Source organism: Rhinatrema bivittatum, chromosome 6, assembly GCF_901001135.1.
Source record: "Rhinatrema bivittatum chromosome 6, aRhiBiv1.1, whole genome shotgun sequence".
Classification (NCBI taxonomy): domain Eukaryota; kingdom Metazoa; phylum Chordata; class Amphibia; order Gymnophiona; family Rhinatrematidae; genus Rhinatrema; species Rhinatrema bivittatum.
In genome coordinates this window covers 220,933,479-220,948,530 of record NC_042620.1, presented here as the reverse complement: position 1 = coordinate 220,948,530, position 15,052 = coordinate 220,933,479, and positions in this window count along the sequence as shown.

Below are 15,052 nucleotides of genomic sequence, written 5' to 3'. Positions count from 1 at the left end.
CCAAACTGTGCCAGAGGGAACTTGTTTTGGGGGTCGGAGGATCCTGAGGTTGCCACAGAGGGATTTTTCCTTGAGCTGAGCAGGACATTTTGTGAGTAACTATTTTGCTCCTATGGAGACTAAAGGGAGTACCAGGGTAACTGGTGCATGTGAAAAGTCTAAGGAGAAGGGAAACAAAGTAACCAGGACTACTGTGTTGCTGTAAGAAGGAACTGTTACTTAAAGGAGAGGAGTTAAGATTTCTGGAATTGTAATTCTGTTTGACTTCTGCATTTACCTGAACTGTCACTGTCGCTATGCTTGATCCTGAAGACTCTGCAGTAAACTATTATTTGGAGCACAACTTGAGCCTGGAGAGTGGTTTGTTTATGCGGAGAGTTCTCAGTCTGACACTGGTCCTGCAGGTTATCCTGCACCCAGCTCATGGCCCCGGAGATTTATTTCCCCCATCTCGGGACAGTAACTACAATGCTCCCCGAGGCCGGGAAGGTGACCCCTGATGTTCAGGGGGGGTTACATATTTATTTTAAAATCATTTACCCGCTGCCGTTCCAATGATCACGGCGACTTACAGATAAAAACACTCGTAAAATTTGACAATACAGTCGTGTACAATAAACCATAAAAACAATTAAAACTACATTTATCGAATCCAAACAACAATTAAAGTTAAAGGGAAAAGGAAAGAAAAGAAAACATAAAAAGAGGCCTGGAAGTGAACAGCCATTATTTTCAAGGTTTTCCTGAAGGCCTTAGGGTCTGTTAATGTGCGCAGATGTTCAGGTACACTGTTCCACATAATGGGGCCTGCCACTGATATTGTGAGGTTTCAGACTTCACCTAAGGGGGCTTTGTAGATTACCCTGAATTTCCAGGAGGCCTTTGTTAGCTGATCTTAGTGTATGGTGCGGAGTGTAGATAAGCAGGGCTGCTCCTAACCCTAAGGTATCCTCGCTGCTTATCTTATGTACTAACGTCAAGACCTCATACTGAATCTGAAATTTTATCGATAGCCAGTGAAGCCTTGACAAAATTGAAGTTGTATGATCCTATCTAGGTGCTCTAGTCAGTACTCCAGCTGCAGAGGTCTGCAGTAACTGCAGTGCTCTGAGACAGTGGTTCCCAACCTGTGGTCTTGCCAGACCATAATAGGGGGTCCATGGGAAGTGAGCACAGAAAGAAAAAAAGCCTGCGCCACAAAAGAGGAGGCCCGGTAGGACCCTGGCACAGCCCAGCCAAAGAAGCCTGAAGGAGGTAGCAGGGCCACCGGCCCACCTATCCCACTGGTGGCTGAAAATTGAAGATGGCCTGACAGGCCACTGGTGCACCCATCCCACCGGTGGCTTAAAATTGAAAAAGGTCCATCAGGCCGCCAGTGCACCCATCCCACTGCCAGAAACTGAAGATTGAAAGAAGTTTGACAGGCTACTGGTGCACCAAGCCCACCAGCGGCTGAAGATTGAAAGAGACCAGAAAGTCTGCTGGGGCACCTATCCCGCCAGTGGTTGAAGATTGAAAGGGTCCCATAAACTACTGGTGCACCTATCCCGCTGGCAGCTGAAGATCGAAGAGGCACATAGGCCAGCGGTGTACCCATCACACCCACAGCTGAAGACTGAAAGAAGCCTGATATGCCACTGGTGCACCCATCCCGCTGGCGGCTGAAGATCAAAAGAGGCTCATAGGTGACCAGTGCACCCATCCCACTGGCAGCAGAAGACTGATAAATGCTGCAGGGCTGCCACCACTGTATCCCAACCCACTAGCAGCATGAGAGAGGAGGCCACGAGACCCCCTATCTTCCCTGCAGATTCCAGGAAATAAAGAGGAAGAGGCCTGCATGAGAGTGAGGGTGTGAGAGCCTGTGAGGGGTGCTGGTGTGTAACGCCGTGGCGACTGCAGTGCCCATCCCGCGGCAGGCACATCTTTCCTCCCGCTGGGCTCCAGGAGGCTACCATTGCCGCTGCAGCTCAGTGGCATCTTAGGCCCGCGCATACACCCACAGCTCGAAGAGCCCTCAGCAGGAAACAGCTTGCAGCACTTCCGGATGTCATCAGCAGGCTGGGACATTTACACACCAGCGTTTCAACTCTCTGATGCCTCAGCAACAGGTCCTCTGCCATGCACCCGCCTGCAGTGTGAGTTGCTTTTTGTTCCTGCCTAGTTCCTGTGTCTTCCTCCATGTAATGCTTTAGTCCTCCTGCCCCTGTCCGACTCCCTGTGCTTCCTGTGCCTCATCTCCTCTGCTCTCCCTACTGACCTCAGACTGGATCCTGACCCCTTCTTGCCTGCCACCTGCTTCGAGGTTAGCCCAGACCTTGGCAACTCCTTGCCTGCTGCCTGCCATGACACTAGCTTGGAGTTGGACCACACCCTCACTCGTCGCCTGTCCCGACCTCACCCCAGACTCCGATTCTCCTGCTCTGCCTTTGGCCTGCAGCCTGCCATGGGAGGAGGGAGCCTCCTAGCGGTATTCCTTCCTCATGATGGTGCAAGGGTCCAGCCCATGCCCCACAATACTACTCTTGGTGACTTTCTTGACCAGGATACTCTTTTTCCCTCGCCCAGCACTTAGTCCTTAAGATGGACTAGACTAGTAAGAAAATTTTTTTGGCCTGGTCAAGCTGAGGACTAACCTGGAAAATGGAAAAGAACAGCAGTAGCACTGGGGCTAATGCAATAAAGTGCACCCAGCCTAGTGCACGGGTTTGCATGTAGTTGGATGTGCATTTTGGATGCCCTAGACTAGCACCCGATGTAATAAGGAGATTAGCGCATCCAAAACACGTGCCCAAAAAAATGCGTAGCCGATAGTGCCCATCACATGTAAATTCCATGTAGATAGATGAGGCTATTAGCTATTACCCTGAAGCAGGAAATTGCAGGGTGCCCAATGCATACTTTTTAACACAGCAAATTTAACTCCAGCCCTAGAGATGGTGTAAAGTCAATCTGCAAGTCAAGGGCTCAGGAGAAATTAAAAAATACGGTCACTGTGATTCCTCCTACTTAGTATCGTTGTGACACTTAAATTTACTGCTTGTGGTGTTGAAAAATAAATGTATATTGGCCTGATGTTTAAGAAACAAATTCTTCTGGATGCACAATTTAGACGCCCATAGCAAGGGGCGCCTAGCTATAGACATCTTCAGCAACCTCAGCAAAATCGTCTAGAAGAAGCGGGATTAAAAACAGATGGTCGCATTGCGCGCCCGTTGCAGTTGTGGACACCTGATGCATTTGAGCACTAAGGACACATAAGTCTCCCTTAGTGCGTCCTTTTTTACGCAGCTCCTCATTTAAATACTGCATCAGGTGCCCAGGGGATGTGGCTGCACGCTCGTTAGGAAAACAGGTGGCTCAATACGAGAGCCCGTTTTCAAAGCATATCTTACTGCATCAGCCCCATTGTTTGACAGAAGGAGGAAGAGAGAGGAGGTGAGAGACAAGGGGGCAAGAGATGGGATTGGATGAGACCGATGATGACGAGCCCAATGGGAAGGGGGAAAGATAAAGGAGTCAGGTGGGGGATACTTGTGCTGGCAGTACATGCTGCCATCTGAGCTCTTTAAATAGTATGCACACTAAAATGTTATCACCTTGTTTGCAGTTGAGGTTCAATTTTTGGGTTTAGCATGTATGCATATGGCATAGTAAGTGGAGGAAATCATACCATGCTATTTTTGCATCACTGCTAAAACCTAATTGGCATTTGCTGTTCCTTCATCAGCATGTACGTACATGCTAATTTTAGCATGTACTCACTAATATCCTTGAAGACACCGTTAGCATTTTTTGCTAGGGCCTTAAAGCCTGATTTTCAAAAGCATTTTCATGCTTAAAAATGGGTTTTACATGTGTAAATGCACTTTATCTGTGCAAGTGGGCTTTTGAAAACTGCTACAATATATGCCATTGAATTGTCAATAGGTTATACATATGTAAGAGCACTTTATGCATGTAAATGGATTTTTAAAACTGCTACAATAGTATGCTACATTTATGCTTCTAACTCCTTTGAAAATTTCTTCCTTACAGGTAAATTTTAACAGGAGTGTGTGTTAATCCATAAGTGTGCGTATTGGGCACACGAGCAAAGATATGCTTAATTTTATTTCATACTTGCAAGTACACGCATATCATTTAAAATGTCCTTTTCTCGCTCTTGAGATATTTCTTTTGTTTTTCCATTGGATCCTCTCTTTATGTGGACTGTAATGCAGTCATTGCCTTCTGTTTTCTTTTTTCTTTCCTTTTCTGTTTTTTGTTATTTCATTTTAAGCTGTATTCTTTAATATATATGTAAAATTCTGTAAAAAGAAAAAAGCCCATAAAAGTTCAGATACAGGAGGAAAAAATCATCAGGAACCAGTTCAAGATGTGTTTCAAAGGAAAAAAAAGTGTTTTAATTAGAAATGTGTGAATTAAAAAAAAAAAACATGTGCAAATTAGGTCGATAAATCCTCATGTAGTTCAAGGATGTGTCAAATTAGTTCCTGCATTTTGTATAATACATAAGGATAGATACAGTAAACCTTGGCTTTTGAGGTTTTCTGGTTTTCAGGGACTTTGGGATGGCCAGAAACAAGAAAGTAAATCTGATGTGGTTTATATGAAAGAAGTTTGTGTTACCTTGAAATATTATCCTTGTTTTCAGGTAGTTTTGAATGTTTGCACTTTGTCTAATTGTCTCAAAATTAGAGAAAGCAGAAAAAAATGATATAATTTGCAACCTGACTCCAAACATAAATAAAACCAGTGCATTTTGCTAGCATTCTTTGCAACTCCAGTATGTTTTCTCTGCTCCTCAAATCACCTGCACGAAGAAGGAAATTACTGTCCCAAAGATGGGAAACATTCTTGGGTTTTGTAACTACAGAAAGTGTGTGATGCTAGATTTTTGGCACAGCACATGGAGTTTTGAAGGCCAGGATATTTTAGAATAACAATCGTGTTACTATCCCTCCAGTGGCTGCAGGGCTGTTCTCACTATCAGTTTTCCACAGGCTGCTTTCAACTGAAAAAAGTAAGCTTGGATAAAAGATAGTAAATATTTGACTGGGCAAGAATTCAAATGCCATGTTCTCATGACTCACAAGAAAATCCAGTAACAAAGGGTATTTTATTTTTTAATCAATAAAAGGGCGATTTTCACCTTTACTACCAGTTCCGTGTCTGATCAAATTTTAGGTTTTGAACCCAGGGTGATGGCTTTCCAGAGAATGCGCTACAGTAGTGCACTTTGGGTTTTCATCTTAATCAGAACTCCCTGTAACAACTGCCTAAGATGGATGTGCATGGTGTTGATTGAGTCGTACCAGTCAGCAGATCATTTTTCTTTATGGTTTCATACGGTTATGTTTCTTAAATATAAAGAGACGTGTGAATATTTCAGGATGCTTAGTTAATTCCTTCTTTAGTACATGTGTGGAAATAAAGGTCAGCCAAAAACAGTAATAAGTGGACTAAATCTAATAGCTTTCTTCACTAGGCTTTTAGAAGCTACACTTCCTTCATCAAGTCAAAATAAAATGAATCATTTTTGGATGGATACCATTGATTTCCCTAAGAAAATTTGAACTACAAATCTATGCATGCAATGCACAGACAAAACCAGGACTGGATCAGCCTTTTCCACTGACCTGGGATGATGTGGCAGCCCCAATGTGCTGGGGATGGAGGAAGATGGAGGGCAGAATGAGGTCAAAAAATGAGGAGGGGGCATTTTCCCAGGCCCTACCACTATCAAAGCCATGAGGTCGATTGGAACGCTGCAGTTGTGTGAGAGGAAAGGGGAAGTGATCAGAGGCGAATGGAGGTGGGGACGTTGACCCTGATAGTGGCTTAGGGCTGGCATCATCATAAATTAATTACTGTTTATAACTCGCTAAGTCATTTCTCATTTTTTATTTAGAGTACGAAAAGCCTTTTTATATGTCTCTTGCTGCTGTTCCTTTCCCCATGATTTCCTATGGAGCGGGAGAAAACAAGAGAATCAGTGAGTATTTTAATGAAGCAGTTCTGGCTTCCTGCCATTGGTTAATATCTCTCCTTGCGCAAGCTCAGCACCTTCATTCTATCTCTTTCTATAGGGAGAAAACATCATTGGAACAACACTGCATGTCCACAAAGGGATAATCAGGCATATGCATATATGAACATAAGAACTGCCATACTGGGTCAGACCGAGGGTCAATCAAGCCCAGTATCATGTGTTTAACAGTAACAAATCCAAGCCACAAGTACCTGACAAGTACCCAAACATTAAATAAATCTCAAGCTACTATTGCTTAATAATTAATAGCAGTTTATGGATTTTTCCTCTAGGAATATATCCAAACCTTTTTTAAACCCATCTGCACTAACTGCTATAACCACATCCTCAGAGCTTAACTATGCGCTGAGTGAAAAAAAAAACTTTGTTCGATTTGTTTTAAAAGAGCTACTTGCTAACTTCATGGAGTGCCCCCTAGTCCTTCTATTATCAGAGAGAGTAAATAACTGGTTTACATTAACTTGTTCAAGTCCTTTCATGATTTTGTAGACCTATATCATATCCCCCCTTGTTGTCTCTTCTCTAAACTGAACAGCCCTAACTTCCTCAGCTTTACCTCATAGGGCAGCCATTCCATACCACTTATCATTTGGTCGCCCTTCTCTGCATTTTCTCCAGTGAAATTATATTTTTTTTGAGATGTGGTGCCCAGAATTGCACACAGTATTCAAGGTGCGGTCTCACCATGGAGTGATACAGAGACATTATGAAATCCATCATTTTATTTTCCATTCCCTTCTTAATAATTCCTAACATTCTGTTTGCTTTTTTGATTGTCACAGCACACTGAGCCAACTATTTCAATGTATTATCCGCTATGACGTCTAGATCTCTTTCCTGGGTGGTAACTCCTAATATAGAACCTAACATTGCGTAACTACAGCAAAGGTTATTTTTCCCTATATGCATTACCTTGCACTTGTCCATATTAAATTTCATCTGCCATTTGGAAGCCCAATCTTCCAGTCTCGCAAGGTCCTCCTGAAATTTATCACAATCCGTTTGAGATTTAACTACTCTACATAATTTTGTGTCATCCGCAAATATGATCACTTCACTCATCATACTCCTTTCCAGATCCGTTATAAATATATTAAAAAGCACTGGTCCAAGTACAGATCCCTGAGGCACTCCACTATTTACCTTTTTCCACTGTGAAGACAGATCATTCAATCCTACTCTCTGTTTCCTGTCTTTTAACCAGCTTGCAATCCACAAAAGGACATCACCTCCTATCCCATGACTTTTTAGTTTTCTTAGAAGCCTCTCATGAAAATCCAAATACACCATATCTACCAGTTCACCTTTGTACACATGTTTATTCACTCCTTCAAAAAAAATGTAGGAGATTTGTGAGGCAAGACTTCCCTTGGGTAAATCCATACTGGCTGTGTCCCATCAAACCATGTCTATCTAAATGTTTTGTGATTTTATTCTTTTTAATAGCTTCCACGATTTTTCCCGGCACTAAAGTGAGGCTCACCAGTCTATTAATGAGGCTGATAATTCGTTCCACTGCTCAGAGCTGGGTTACCCTGGGGTACCTCATTATAAGTCTGATTCATTATGTAACACCTGCTAGGGGCATCTGATGCTGGCTTTTTGTGGTCCTGGCACTAGCTCTGTAGGTTCAGAAACAACAGTCCATTCAAATGTTAGCTCAGAGGGCAATGGAGCATGTAATTCTGCAGAATAGGAAAAAATAAAAACTAAACACATTTCCCCTCTGTAGCCATCTAAGTTGTTTTTCCCCACTATGGAACTTCAACACTCCTCCTTAGAGCCTCTTCAAAATGTCCAGACCCTGGGATTCACAAAGGTAGTCTCATACAGTCCAGTATAATTACACCTGATAAACTTGATTTTATCTTCTGTTGGTTACCAGCAATAAAAATTAGCAGTAATCACAAAAAAAAACAAAAAGATAGAATGAGTCACAGGAACCTACTACAAAACAATCTAACAGACAGCCTTGAGTAAAAGCCCAAACTCCCTATAGCAGCACAGCCATTAAAACCTCAAAACAGCTCAAGCAATCAAAAAGAAGAAAAACACAATCTCTGGCTTGACCCCATGTTAACACAAGGTAGTACTCACTAGTAGCCCCGAGTCCATCAGCAGAAAGGGTCCTCCTTGTGGGACACTGTTCAGGCAGCTGGCCGTCTCCATAATTCCCCTAGGACTCTTGATAAGAGGTTAGGTGTATTGTGCCTAGGAGCAGATCTTTGACTCACCAGCCGGTATGGTAAAGGAAAGAGGCCCTACTGGACTGGCAGAACCAGCAGGTCTTAAGGGATATCTCCAGAACCCTGGACAGGTCCTGTCTTGTGGATCCCAAATTCTCTGAGTCCCAAGTTCTTTAAGAATCTCTTAGAATCCCATCAGAAACTAGCTGATATACCCAAGGCTACACTATCCCCAGTGGTCATCTCTCTCCATATTTATTTAAAGGAATAGGCAAAATCCTGTTCTGCACAACCATCCACCCATGAAAAACAATAGCAAACAATAAGTGAGAAATATGGTGGAAACGCTGAAGGATGCAACTATTAGTGGCATATAGACTAATTTCTGAACAGTTCTACAGGCACTAGTTTTCTCCAGCACAGACTACTGTAATGCCCTTCTACTAGGACTCAAGAACACAACATTAAGACCACTTCAAATACTTCAAAACACAGCAGCTAGAATACTAACCGGAAAAAGGAGGAGGGACCATATAACTGAAACCCTGGTGGAATTACATTGGTTACCTATCGAACACAGAATTAAATACAAAACTCTATGTACCATACATAAACTAATACATGATGAAAAATCAGACTGGCTATAAAACACAGCATTACAAGTACACGTCCCACACAGAAACCTACGATCAGCAAATAAAGCACTCTTAACCATTCCTTCAGTAAAAACGGCAAGACTAACCCAAGTGAGAGAAAGGGCCTTAATCACTAGCAGGCCCCATACTTTGGAACACAATGCCTCCAGAGATCAGGTTGCAAAGAGATCTCAAAACCTTTAAGAAAAGTTTAAAAACATGGCTTTTTAAACAAGCATTTTATAAAGAGACGGGAGAATAGAAAATATTTAGGAACAGGCAGAAGAGCGCCGGCACACAGCACTTAGGAATACACAGTAGAGTAGTCTATGAACTCTACATCACTATAAACATAATTGTAACACTATGAGTAGTGAATTTTACCCGTGAACAGTACCTTACTGGTACATTTGGTCATGACCTACTTCACTAAACAATTGATTGTCTTTAATGATATATTGTAACTGAACCTTTAGCGGCACCTGTTAGAATGTACGATAGTATGCACCCGCTTACATTAATTTATGTGCCTACATGTAAACTGTTGCAATGGTATATTACTTAGCGACGGTATAGAAAAGATTTTAAATAAATAAAAAATAAATAAATTTGGGACCTGGGCCATGATTATTATTTCTTTCTTATAAAAATAGGGTACCCTTTGCTACAAAGGCACTCAGGAATGGTAACTTTCAAATCAGCGCACGGGCACACATTTGCATGCGTCAGCCTGCACTTAGGGACACAGCCATTTTATAACATATGCATGCATATGCGCGGATGTTATAAAATAGCCTGGCCGCATGCACATGTGCACCAAATTTTAAGTGGGCTCGCACATGTCTGCGCAAATCCCGCTTCTATCATGTTCGTCGGGGGATTTTAAAAGGGGCATGCACTGATGCTATTGCAAGTTAATTAGTTCATCCCAATTCACCCAATTAAAGGGTAGATCCTCCAGCCCCACCCCACCTCCAGTTTAACAGCCGTCACTCCCAGTTAGCCTCAACATTTAAAACCCCACCGATCTGCCTATTTTTTTTTTTTTTAATTTTATAACTTACACCTCCTCCATAGCAGTAGCAAAGATATGCAGCAGGAATACCTCAGCGCGCTCAGGGGTGCATAAGTATTTATTCGTCCATCTCATGACCGGACCCCAACACACCTATGCCCCGCCCAGACCATGCCTATGCCCCGCCCTTTTTGAAAACTTTGGAGATGTGCGCACTGCGGGAGATACGTGTGTATCCAGTTGGCTTTTAAAATCTGCTTGGTGCATGCAAGCCCGACTTATTTGCACATCCCCTAATAAATACACTTGCCAGGCTTTCAAAATAACCTTAAAGTGCGGAATAGCAGCAAAGAACTTAAACTCATTAATCACCTATTTTGTGCTGTTTGGGCTCCTCAAAGATTGCTTTTTCAAACACAGAACAGCACTTAAAATATTCAGACTACCTTCCTAAATAGTTGTTTGCCATGACCTCCTCTCCAGTTTCAAATTGCGCGAATCAAACCCAATGTATTTTCACATGATAGAAGAGTTAGCATTTACCCAGTAAAAATCCACACTTGCAAATGAAAAATATTTTCATAACACACATAAATCCAAATTTTATTTTTTAAATTACCTGAGTGTCTCCTCTCTCTTCTGCTTCCTAGATTTTCCCACAGTTTCAATGCTGCATAGTCGTTTATCAGTTATTGTATAGGGAGGAGAGAGCTTTCAAAGCATTTCTTTGACCATTTCTGATGAGATTGAAAGGGGGTAGATGCAGAATTAATCTTAGGAAATATTTCTTTACAAAGAGGGTGGTGGATCTGTGGAACAGTAGAAGTGGTGGAGACAAAAACAGTATCTGAATTCAAGAAAACATGGAATAAATACAAGGGATCTCTAAAGAAGTGATGAAAAATATAATGCTAAATTAATTGGATGGATGGGCAAACTGGATGGGCCATATGATCTTTTTGTCCTGTCATGTTTCTGTGTTTCTGTGTTTCCTTGTTAAAAGTAGGTGAGTCTGTCCAGAAACAACTGTTGAGGAAGTGAACACTTTGTTACGAACCTGCCCGCGAACCCCATCCCGCGGACATGTCCTCCACTTACCGCTGTGCCTGCCCGACGCCGTCACCTTGAGGCCTTGCTCTGCCCGGCCTAGGCCACCTCCGGACCATCCTGCCGCCTCAGTTTGCCGCTACCACGGCTTCGTTGTTCTTCACCACTCCCTCGGGCCTTGCCTGTGCGGCCGGATGCCACTGACATCCTCCTCATGGCCTACTGCCGCCCCCAGGAGGCCTCCATCTTCGTGGCTCCAAGCCACCGCTGCTGACTCTGCCTTCGGCGGGGGAAGACACTGCTGGGATGCCTTCAGGCAGCAGGAAGCTGCCACTGCCTCCTTCATCACGCGGCAGGGACGCTGCTGCCTCACTTCCTGGGCCCTTCCTAGGCACCAGCGCGTGCCTCTTCACTCTATTTAAAGGGCCAGTGGTGGGAAAAGCCCGCGGCCCCACCGGAAGTCCTCTTCACTTCATTTCCTGCTTCAGCCCTTAAAAGGGCTCAGTTCCTGTTCCTTGAGGCATTTGGATCGGACTTCATGGTTGTCCATGTTCTTCCTTGCCAGTCCAGGTCCTCCGTGGTCTTCATGAGTCTGAGATGGTTCTTCATTCCGTGTCTTGATGTTCCTGGTCTCATTCCTCATCAGAGCTCCTTCATTGCCTTGTCCTGATATTCCAGATGTCCTAGTTCCAGATGTCCTGTCGTTCTGAAGTCCTGATGATCCTGTGTTCCGAGTGTTCCGTGTTCCGAGTGTTCCAAGTTCCGAGTCTTCCAGCTCTTTGAGTCCTCTGGATGGCCACTCCGAGGGTAAATCCGTATAAATCCGGTTCCTGTTTCCGGTCATTGGAGCCTCATTTGGTTGGATCCCCTTCTGGCGTTTGTCTCGCTCCAACTTGGTCTGCAACCAGCCTTTCTAGGATGTGTAGGGTGCACAAGCGGACAGGGTGGTCTGTGACCAGCCCATGGTGGGCTGTGTAGGGTGCCCTGAGGGACAGTGCCCACCTGCACCTTCCAAGTTCCAAATCCTCGTCTGAGTCCTTCCAAGTTCAAGTCCTCATCTGAGTCCTTCCAAGTTCCAAGTCTTCATCTTGATCCTGCCCTCAGCCTCCTTCAGGCCTCATGCACTCGTCGTTCCCAAGCAGCGGGTCTAGAAGGGCTTTCGAGTGGCCGGAAGGCCTGAGACCAGCATTGCATTACTGGGTCTCATTGGTGCATGTAGGTCCAGCGGAGGGCTGATCCTGCCTGGCTCCTGTTTCGAGTTCCTTGCCTCAGTTTCAGTCCTGCTTGTTCCTGCTCCGCCCTTGCTTGCATGCTCCCACCTCCCAAGGTGTGCCTTGGGGCTTCTCCTTGAGTTGTGCCGTGGTTCAGGGGCTCACGCTCTCCCATAAGCTAGCGACCACGCCTCCATGCCCTCATCACCAGCCATAGGCTGCTCCTGCATCAGGATCTGAAGCCCGTGGTCGTATCAGGATCCGAAGGCCATGAGCTCGGTGAGCGTGTGCCTGCGACGGGCTCAAGTTCTTGGACATTTTTTGAATCTTGTTCCTTGCCTAGAAAATGTTTTGCTCCTAGTCTCCTGGACTCTTTTGCATGGTTAAAAACTTTTTATTATTGGTCCACGTTGAGGTACACGACAACACAGATGTACAGGAGGTCTCTAAAGATTTCATTCATCAATGTTTGGAATACCACGGGGGCGTTACACAGGCCAAAGGGCATCACCAGATGTTCATAGTGGCCGTCCCACATATTGAATGCAGTCTTCCACTCATTGTCTTGTTTAATTCGAATTAAATTATAGGCCCCATGGATGTCCAGCTTTATAAACACTCAAGACTCCTGAAGGCGGTCAAAGAGCTTAGAAATGAGCAAGAGCAGGTAACAGTCTTTCTTTGTTATAGCATTCAGCCCCCAGTAATCTTTTCAAGGGCTTAGAGATCCGTCCTTTTTGGACACAAAGAAAAACCCCACCCCAGTGGAGGACGTGGAAAGCCTAATGAAACCCTGGTCAAGGTTCTCCTTAATATACTCAGACATGGATGCAGTATATGGGACTGACAAGGGATATACCCTTCCTTGTGGTGGATCAGCACCAGGTAGCAGATTGATGGCACAGTCGAACGTACAGTAGGAAGGCAGCGTCTCTACCTTTCTCTTGGAGAATGTGACAGCATATTCAGCATACTGAGGAGGCAGTCCCAACAAAGTCGTTGCCAGGGGCAGAGTCAGTGGAGGCTCAATTCACTGTAGGAAGGAATCATGGCAATGGGCCTCCCAGCTCATCAGCTGAAGCAAGTCCCAGTCAAAGTGAGGAGATTGAAGTTGCATCCAGGGCAGCTCCAAATACAATGGGGTGTACTGCCTTGTCAATGATGTGGAAGACGATACTCTCCACATGCAAGATGCCCGTGCGGAGGCACAGGGGGTCATAGCTGTAGTAATCCGACCAGGAAGCCGCTCTCTGTGAATGGAGGAGATAATTAGTGGCATCTTTCGGGGGACCACAGGAAGCCATAGATGGCCAATTAGGGCTTTCATTATAAAGTTCTCTCTGGTGCCCAAGTCAACCAGCATTAAAGTGGGGAACTCATTACTGTCCACAGAAATAGACCCTGGGAGGGTGAGTTGAGGAGTAGGCGTGGTGAAGTCTAGGATCACCTTCCCACTAGATCCTAGGCTTGCTAGTTTCCCAGCTTCTGGGAACAGTATGCCAGCTGATGCCCAGATCCAGCACAATAGTAACAGAGGCCCAGGTTGCGGCAGTGGAGCCTCTCCTCTGGAGATGTTACGATCTTGCTTCCGGAGCCCATCCTGTGAGCAGGCCTCACCACTTACTCCAGGCCGCCGCTGTTATCTGTCTTCGCGGCCTAGTGCCGCCGCCAACCTTCCTTTTCGCGGCCTGTGCCGCTGCTGGAGCTACGCCTCTGCAGCTGGGGGTTTCCCCGTTGGGATTTCCCTGGGTGACTGGAAACTGCTTCCAGTGCTACCTCCTTCGTTGCGGCCCTGAGCCGCCGCCGGGACCTCTTCATTCTGTGACCTAGTGATGCCCCAGGACGCCCTCACCTTGCGGTCTGGGCCTCTGCCGCAGCCTCCACCTCTGCGGCCTAATGGCCACCACCAGAGATCCTTTTCGCGGCCTGTGCCACCACCAGGAAGCCGCTGCCGGGGCCTGCTCCTGCTGTCCATGTGGCAGGGACGCCACTGTCCATGGTCCTGCTTCATCTCTGGGCCCCTCCTCTAGGCTCCGGCACACGACTCTTCAATCTATTTAAAGTGCCAGTGGCGGAAAAAGCCTGCAGCCCCACTGGAATTCCTCTTCACTCCACTTCCTGCTTCAGCCCTATTTAAGGGCTCAGTTCCTGTTCCTCGAGGCCTCCAGAATCCACAGTTGTCTGTGTTCCTCTTCGGGTCAAGGTCCTCTGTGGTCTTCACTTGTTTAGATGGCTCTTCGTTCCGTGTTCCTGGTCTCCTTGTCCGGATGTTCCTGGTCTTGTCCTCCGTCAGAACTCCTTCGTTGCCTGTTCCAAGTCCTGATGTTCCAGATTTCCTGATGTTCCGTCGTTCCGTTCCTGAAAGACCTGATATTCCAGATGTTCCATGTCCTGGTCCTGATGTCTTTGTCTTCGCCTCTGCAACCAGTTCCCAGATTCCTTGCACCCAACTTTCCTGGCGTGCCACCGTCATGATCCGTGACCAGCCAATGGGGGGCTGTGTAAGGTGCTTCATGGTACAAGGCCTTCTTCTCATCTGCAGCGCAAGCCTCCTAGAGACTTCTGTTTTTAATGCTTTGCTTCTCAGAATACTGAGTTTTGAATCCTGAGTCTTGAATCTGTCCTGGTCTTTGGAGTCCCTTGTATCTGCTTCTGTCCATGCCTAAGACTCTGCCAGAACCTGCTCCGCTTCAGCGTGGTCCGCGACCAGCCACAGGCAGTTGTGTAAGGCGTGCCCCTGTGCAGGCCTCTACTGAATCTTCATCATGTTCCAGTCTCAAATTCCACTTCCTCGCCTGGAGTCTACTTCTCATTCAGCATGGTCCACGACCAGCCATGGGCGGCTGTATAGGGCGCACTGCAATGCAGTTCTCTCCCAGTATGTTCATCTGAATCCTAAATCC